This window comes from Aptenodytes forsteri, unplaced genomic scaffold, assembly GCF_000699145.1.
Source record: "Aptenodytes forsteri isolate BGI_AS27 unplaced genomic scaffold, ASM69914v1 Scaffold326, whole genome shotgun sequence".
In the NCBI taxonomy this organism is placed as follows: Eukaryota; Metazoa; Chordata; class Aves; order Sphenisciformes; family Spheniscidae; genus Aptenodytes; species Aptenodytes forsteri.
Genome location: NW_008795677.1, coordinates 1,170,644 through 1,178,820, shown reverse-complemented (window position 1 = coordinate 1,178,820; position 8,177 = coordinate 1,170,644).

The window sequence follows — 8,177 nt, the reverse complement described above, 5'->3', positions numbered from 1 at the left end:
CACTAACTTCCAGTCATACTCCAGCTGTGAACTCCCAGAATAAATCACTTGCCAAAATAAGTAAAAAGGATCAACATCCAATGCAACTGCTTTCTGTTTCTGAATACCAGGAGCGTGAAAAAGAATTGTCAAGTGTCCTAACAGAAAAGAGGAGAGAAAACCCAAAGCCAGAGGATGATGTGTTTCTCCAAGATAGTTAACAACATAAAACCAATTTCTACCTCTCTCAAGTCCTTCTGCTTAGGATTTGCTTCCATTAAAGAAGGTGTTTTTGGTGTCTGAGCTGGTATATAACATCCTTTTATAACAGAGGGTGAAAAGAAAAATCCAAGTTTTCTAAAATTTAAAAAAAAAACACCAACCAAACAACCAACACCCCACAAAATCATCACTGAATTGAAGCCATTACTACTTTCAGCCAAAAAGCCCTAAAAGCAATGGTATGGAGGGAAGGGGAAAAAAAAAAAAAAAAAAAAAGAGATGTAGAGTGGCTTTATATGAGTGAAACCAACTGCCAACTGTAAAGAGTTCACCTACTGGAGTGCAGCAAGAAAAAGTTAAGAATTAAAGAAATACCAAGAGGTTAAACATTAAACTTATTCCAACAGCTTCTCGTAAAGTTAGTGACCTACATGTGTTTTTTTTTCAAATGAAAGAGAAAGTATGAGTTTTAAAGTGTGCTTCAGAAAACCAAGCACATCCACAGAAGACTGCTGGAGGGATGTTTTCAGCTGACCAAAACAGTTCTAAATCCCGATTTATTTTTTTTTTTAAAGTATTTTTCCATTCACCCAGAAAGACCAAGCAGGATCTAGAACAAGTATGACTATACAAAAATCGGTGACTTCCAGAGGAAAAAAAATAAGGGGGAGAATCCTTTCCCCCCATTGTGCACAAAGGCCTGATACTTGAAAATTGGGCAAGATGGAAAGAAACTGAATGACATTTACATTTATATAAGTTATATGAAAAAGTCTTAATGTTTAAATTAGTATTATAAAACTGAACTAATACTACAGTTATATTTCAATCTTAAAAATGGTTTTAAAATAATTCCAATTAATAGTTTATGTAACAGTCAATTACAATACTGGAATACATACCGAAGATTAGATTTACTGCCAATCCTCAATAATCTGCTAATCACCCTGTAATTAAAATTTACAGGCATGTTTTGGTTTTTTCCTGCTTTATAACACTGGCTGCCTACCTACTATCTCTGAATCTCACAGAAATAACCATTTTCAAGCCAGCAATACCATTGTCAGTGTTTTCCTCCATTGTAGTGAGATCTAGAAGCAAAAGAGGCTCTCAAGCACCTCCGTACGCAGCACAGCTTGAGTTCAAACCACACAAATATTTATCGCTACTCAAAAAAGTAAACAGTTCTTATGCACTTGCACATACTGTAACAATACAAAAAAAAGTCCTTTTATTGACTAGTAACACATAACACTCCTGACTTCTAAAGCGGCAAATGACATTTACAGAGACCGAGTTCAGTGATGCTATTAGCTTTTTCAAGTTCTTCCCTTCTTTTCAGCCTTTCTTTAGATTTGCTAAGGTTTGTTGAGTTTACCTGGGGAGTTTGGTCAGAAGATTGGGACCTCTGCCTAGAAAAGTGTCCTTCATACTAAACAGCAGCGCCGTACCGACAGCAAAGGAGCAATCTTTCTAGCTGCTGATCTCTCTCACCTTACCCAAAGAGCTCAAATTACTCATTACAATTTAACAGATACCAGTACACATTAAAAGGAGCAGGCTTACCAACTAGACTTCCACCTCTGCAAACCCAAGTATGGACGCTAATTAGCACTGAAGTGACTATGCCTAAACAGAAAGCTAACTATGTGCATCACAGGAGTATAATTATCAAAAAAGGGGGAAAATTTGAGATTTGTATGCATTTCAGCAAACCACGCATGCTGCGAGCTACCACCAGAGTTCTGGTAATGTGCAGATTTACTACTTAATCTTGCTCACAGTATTGTCCTCTCTTTTTACTATCAGTTCATTACACAAAACTCAGTATTTTAGAAGGGAGAATACAAACCCTGCTTTCAGAGCTGTAAACTCTCCAAAATTTCACGTTAGTGATCTGAGCCAATTGGAACAAAAAGCAGAAAAACAGAAAACTTTTTTGGACCAAAAGAAGGTATATTTTATCAGCAACTAAACTTTTATTAAAAGTTGCAAATCTGATGCAGTTTCCACATAGGGAGAGTCGATCTTGACCAGTTATCAGTTACGTACTGCAGCTGCCTGCAGCAGGCCCCAGGCCAGGCTGCTACAGAGCCGGGTCCCTCTTCTTTCACCAAGCCAAACTCGACATCAGTTATCCCACCCGCTCGTATCTCCATCCGAGGTCAAAAACCAGAACCACAAGCAGTGCAGCGTCACCTCAGCAGCCAATCCCACCTTACCATGCCCAACAGCAGCATTTACCACAGGTAAACACATACAGTGTGTTTATTTCTTTTACGATAGTATGTATTGTAGCGGTAAGAAGAGACACATGTGGTCAAAAGTATGGTGAGAAAAATGCTGAGCTGAATTGTGGCTGAAAGACAACTGGCTACCGAGAGCACCACAGACTCCCTCTGAAAAGCACATAAGCAGCTACTGACTGGTTTGCTACCGCTCTTAATAAAAAAGAAGCATTAAAGAGGAGAAAGAAATGAGCATGGATCTCAGGTTGTTATCTGATGCATTACCTGTGTTACTCGATTTATTGAAGCTCCAGTTCTGCCCCGCCTACTCAAAATCCCATTGACGTTAACTTCTTATGTGCATATCTGTTTGCTTTAGTCGTTATTAAACACAGGTTTTTCAAATAAAGCATGGTATCCAACCTTCACAGGCTTGTAAACATTTCTGTTAAACAAATACAGAACCAAGCCCTGCAATGCTAGTTGCATGACCAAAGGCCCCATAAGCAAAGCATTTTATCAAGCCTAAGATAGCAAGGAACGACTAACAAAAAGCACCTACAGTTAAGCATAAAGCTGAAAGAAGAAAATATTCCAAGACAAAGAAAAGGTTCTCTAACGTTGCTTACAGGATGGTTCAGTGATAAAAAAAATACAGCTAAGATTTGGTTTGGGTGCATGTATCATGCGAGCAGCTGATATTAAAGACAAAAATATATATACACACACACAAGCATGAATGCAGTGCGTTGATTCAAAATTGGGGAAGAGCGAACAGAGAAAAGTAGTCTTTCCTTCTATTTGTGACATCCTCCAAGACATCTCTTGAAACAATACAAATAATTTTTCAAGACCCCCTCAAAACAATTTCTGATTTAATACCAGTCCACATCAGTATTTTTTTGCTAAGCACCAGAGAAAGGAAATGCTACCTACATGAGGAAATGCACTGACCAAATTATGTATAACAGCAAATCTCCGAAGATGATCAAATTATCACAGACACAGGAAGATTTTAATTAGCAGCATAACAGACAACAGTAAGCAAGGCCACGTTCTTTAAGCTAAAAGTACAACTTGACTCCTAAACCCTTCAAGCTGGCAATTGTAAAATACGTTCTTAACCTGTAATACTGCTTGCTGTGCTGTACATATTCTGTAGGTAATAGGAAATACTACTCCATAATCCTTTAGGAGCCTTAAAGTAAATCAGGCCCATAAGCTGACTTGAGGCAGCAAATTGCAGTTTAAGATTAGGAAGCGGTTGCTACTAAGCAACCCATGTGCTGTAAAACCGATGAAAGCATCAGAAACGTGTGAATGCACAGAGCCTTGGAACAGCAAGCCATTATATTATCTAGGAAGAGACTCTGATAACAGGTATTGCACAACCTTTGGATTTATATTCTTAAATTTTTCCTATCGCACATCTTGTCACTAATTGTGAGGTAGTACATGCTATGATTGTTATTTCGTGTTGCAATGTGAATTGTGAGGTAGTACATGCTATGATTGTTCTTTCATGTTGCAATGTTTTAGATAGGTGGTAAGATTTAGCTTGTAACTACAGGCTCCTATTTCAACCAAATGAATAAATTAAGAAATTAGTGGAAATTCTTAGTAAGAAATCATACGCGCATAAACAAGGGCAGGCTTTTGCATTTACTTTGTACAGTTTCTTGAACAACAGCTACATCCTTCTATCCAATGACTGAAGCATTTCAATGAGCACAAGAATGTCACATCTACAGATAAAAGAGAAAGGAAGATTTATAGGCATTACGATGTCGCTGTAATCATCCATCAGAGACTTACTGTGTCAGTTATGCAAACAGCAAAGGAGTTATTAAGAGGGCATCAAAAGGATATGCAATTTATGAAACCCCTTTTAGTAACAACTTCTTATTTGTGTAACAGGTTTTATCAAACACTGAAGGATTTTACCTAAGCTTTTGTACTCGAAGGTTGTGGAGAAACGATTTTAAAAATCCTCGCTTGGGTAGCAAGGTAGAACAGGTACTTCTCTTTCAAAATATAGGTTTTACAGATAGTGCACAAAATAGTTTCAGTAGACATGCTAGCAGATAGATCTTTTTTAACAAGTTACATGGGAATAGAACTTTTATGCAAGGCACAACGTCCTATCAAGAAGAATTTATAGCAATTGACCAAGGTGTAACATTCTTGCTAGCACCTTGCCACTGGCTTTCTGAAAGAACGGCTTTAAATGAGTCTTCATGGTTATGTAAAACAATCCTAATCTTCTGAAAAGATTGATTATATCTAAAAAGATTAAAGAGACTTGCAAAGATTGCCTTTATTATTCTATGAATAGATTCTGAATTTATACAAGATTTCTAAAGTTATTAACAGTAATGCATTCAATCTTTTAAACCAAGTCACTTATAAATCACAGCAAGGCCCACGTACTTCGGGATTGTCAATACTGCAGTATCGACAGCATCAGACAAGAAGAGATTTACCTGGATGTAAAGGATTAAAGTCTAATTAAATTAAATTTAAATTAAATTAAAATTTTCATAATGTGGAGTAAGTTACAACAGGGCAGAGGCACATTCCCCTTCCCATGACTTACATTTCTTAACACTCGATGCACTAGAACTGAGCAAACAGTATTCAGTCACAAAAAAATTATTGAATGTCACTATTGTACCAGTACCCATTTTCAAGATTCAGTCCAACTAACTGCATGAAAGTGAGTTTCAAAGATTTTACACCCTATGAAACATTAATGTTCGCAGGCCTACCAGATAAGCTAGTTAAAACAATTCAAAATACCTCAAGAATATATTTTAATAACCCAAATGAAAGTAAAAAGGGCAAGAAAAACAAGTTCTCTTTTGTCCTGCTGTGCACTGGGCAATTCAAACGGGGTATTTTAAGATCCTTATAATTTGTAAGTCTTTCACCTTACGTAGTGGGGATTAGCATTTGCAAATGCTAGTCTACCTGTCAATGTTTTGGTAAAACTGAGTGCTACTGCAAATTCTTCTGTAAGGCTTAGCCAGGCCTAGAAGCGCTGCACGAAGAAAAAACCCATCCTTTCTGCTGCTGGCCTAGGCCCGAAGCAGTGGAGCAAGACCAGAACAGGCTACCAGCCCCAGCCCCTTGGCAGCTGCACTGTATCCCCAGAACTGGGAGCAGGGGGGAAGATGGCGCAGAGACGTATCAGCAGGACAGCTCAGGTCAGGTTGTGCTTATTACTTTGGGCCCTGCGCCAGAACAAAGCCGACCACGTACGCACGTAGTGTTGCAACGGAGCTGATGTGCCATCCTGGACCTCGGGACAGAAAGGAAGCACAGTGCAGAAACGCTGAGAAACGAAAAGCCTGCTCCAAAACCCATGGACCTTCAACCGAATGCAACCTGACTCAGCATGCGAGCAACTCGGATTTCTCCACATTGGCACTCTCTATTATGCAGGTCTCTTCCTTGCTGCCCAGGGTTACTGCATCCCCAGCACCTTGGAAAGATAAATGCTGACTACACATAGTGAAAAAGCCATCTATTTGGAAGCGAGACACGTATATTCCTTGTGGAGAGATTTGTCTTGTTCATCTAAAACAATGTGAGAATGTTTTCTGACAAATTATACATCTTCCTCACAGGTACTGTGAATTCACAGAAGACGCAGTATTTTGGCACCAACATACATGTCCCTTGACAGAGTCCCCTCAACTTCTGGAGACCTTTCCTCCAAGTACTGAGATCTCAAAGCAATGTTTCTCAACCTGCTCCAGCCATTTTGCACCAGAAAGCAAGCAACCAGAAATAATGTTGTGACATCGGGGGGTGGGGGTATTAACAGAGAAGTCAACAAGTTACTCCACATTTCCTAGAGACAGTAGTGCTGTTTAAGACGTTATTTACCGGCTCACAAACTGTTGGCCCTGCTCCTGCTGTGTGATGCTGCGCTGCCCAGAAAAGCCCAGTAACAGAATAACTTAATACAACATGTTTCATGCTGCACAGTCAAGAGCTACGGGAGTTAAGTGCAGGAAGAAAAAGAAGAAAACCTTCTACCTGCAGAGAGCAGGGGGCACGAGTGCCACAGCAGCTGATGGAGACAAAGATGCCTCCACTGAGGGGTCGAAGCTGCCCAGGAAGCCTTCTCTTTCACATTGGCATCAAAAGTCAGGTTGAAATACTGGCTGAATGAAGTATCAAGAAGAAAAAAGGAAAAAAGAAAAAACCCAACTCTGCCTGACTTTGAACACTTTCATCAGTGACAGATTCTCCTTTAATAAAGTGACTCTCCAAAGAAAGGGCTGGAAGAAATTGCAAAGCACAACTTCATAGTAAGCTTAATTTGTTGGTGCAACAAACGCAGCCTATAGTTATATGCTGCCATCACGCAAGCATGAATTTTGCCTCATGAACGAGCCTCGGGATCTGAAACATTAGTTTTAAACTTCAACACATTTTACTGGGAATTTATTTTAACTTTAATTGGTTGGGGGGGGGGGGATGCTTCATTTTTCACTACAACTAGCTTCAGCTTGGTACAAGCTCTCCCTGGTCATGCCATCACATGACACCTAGAAGCACTGAATGAATTTCTTTGTTCGGTTTCTGACTTCATCCTATAGCAAATAACTACACTTTTACAAGCCACACAAACAGAATCACAAGGGAAACTATAGCAGGTTTGTTTTTGCAATGGGAAATACAACTTTGAATAAAGTTAAGATACTTGATTTAATGTTTTGCTCTTACTCAGCTCAGTTAAAGTAATTTAATTGCTCGGGACTGCATGCAGCAACAACGCACACTCCAACAACATGCAGCTTGTTCAGTCTGATCATCATTAGGTTCTGTTTTGAAGTTTACAGGTAGGTTTTTTGAAAGCAAATTGTCTTTTGCTTTCAGATTTGTGTTTTGTAGCGTCTGCTTTGAACTACCTCCTAGTAGAATTCGGTTGTTGGAATAAGGACAAAAATACTGTATGTAACAGCTTTTCTCTATGTAGTCTAATCCTCAGACTGGTTTTAAGAATCATAGAATCATTGAGGTTGGAAAAGACCTCTAAGATCATCGAGTCCAACCGTCGACCCAACACCACCATGCCCACTAAACCATGTCCCTAAGTGCCTCATCTACTCGTCTTTTAAATACCTCCAGGGGTGGGGACTCCACCACTTCCCTGGGCAGCCTGTTCCAATGTTTCACCACTCTTTCAGTACAGAAATTTTTCCTCACGTCCAATCTAAACCTCCCCTGGCGCAACTTGAGGCCATTTCCTCTCGTCCTATCGCTTGTTACTTGGGAGAAGAGACCGACCCCCACCTCGCTACAACCTCCTTTCAGGGAGTTGTAGAGAGCGATGAGGTCTCCCCTCAGCCTCCTCTTCTCCAGGCTAAACAACCCCAGTTCCCTCAGCCGCTCCTCACAGGACTTGTTCTCCAGACCCCTCGCCAGCCTCGTTGCCCTTCTCTGGACACGCTCCAGCACCTCGACGTCCTTCTTGTAGTGAGGGGCCCAAAACTGAACACAGCGTTCGAGGTGCGGCCTCACCAGTGCCGAGTACAGGGGCACGATCACTTCCCTACTCCTGCTGGCTGCACTATTTCTGATACAGGCCAGGATGCCATTGGCCTTCCTGGCCGCCTGGGCACACTGCCGGCTCATGTTCAGCCGGCTGTCAACCAACACCCCCAGGTCCTTTTCCGACAGGCAGCTTTCCAGCCACTCTTCCCCAGGCCTGTAGCGCTGCATGGGGTTGTTGTG